The sequence below is a fragment of the Morone saxatilis genome, unplaced genomic scaffold, assembly GCF_004916995.1.
Source record: "Morone saxatilis isolate NCDOM2014 unplaced genomic scaffold, NCSU_SB_2.0 Contig3, whole genome shotgun sequence".
NCBI classification, from domain to species: Eukaryota; Metazoa; Chordata; class Actinopteri; family Moronidae; genus Morone; species Morone saxatilis.
Window position 1 is genome coordinate 16724508 of NW_023339873.1, and position 829 is coordinate 16725336.

Genomic DNA, 829 nt, shown 5'->3' on the forward strand with positions numbered 1-829 from the left:
ATATATATATATATATGAAGGCTGAAAATGGGGCCCGTTGGTGTTAGAGGGGACAAGGCGCACAGAGGCGCACCAGCTGATCAGGGCACATTTTCTTGACATCTCTGAGAGGGGAGTCTATTTTTGAACATTACAGAAATGGCTGCCCTTGAAAGCAATTATGTCGTTTCTGGACCTTTTGTAATCCATGTTTTGGACCTTCCTCATGATGTTTTAAACGTAGTCTATGTTGTTGAAACACAAAGGAATGCTGCTTCACTTGAGTGCGGACTGTGGGGAAAGGTGGGATCAGGTTTGAAGTACATTAAGCCACCACTCCTTATTTGCGGTGATAACCTGGTATTTTATCATATTAATATTGTAAACTAATGTATTCATTTAGACTTATTAAATAAAGTAGGGACTTGTATATTTGGCTAACACACAAGAATGCGTTTAACTGTATAATAATCGTTATTGCGTCCACTTTTATGTTTTCTTTATTCTTTTGTAAGTTAAAAAGGAACAAATGCGTGATGGCTGCTGTATATGTTTCAAAACCAAGTGAACGTTAACAATAAATAACTTGAAGTGTGAGAGCTATTCCTGAAGAAGTAATTTTTTAAAAGGCATCTGTTTTTGGAGTGCATTTTCATTATGTTGTGATTGAGACCAAATTGAGCTGGAAAGCAAGGTCGATGAGGGAGCCAGCATTGTTCATGTGACATTTTGGAGGGTTGCCTTTCATGCGGGAAGTCTGCAAGACGCTAAGACCAGGAAATCATCCTTTTAAAAAATTCCCAACAATTTCCAGCAGGTTTAATATTGACATTAATTTATACATTCAGAT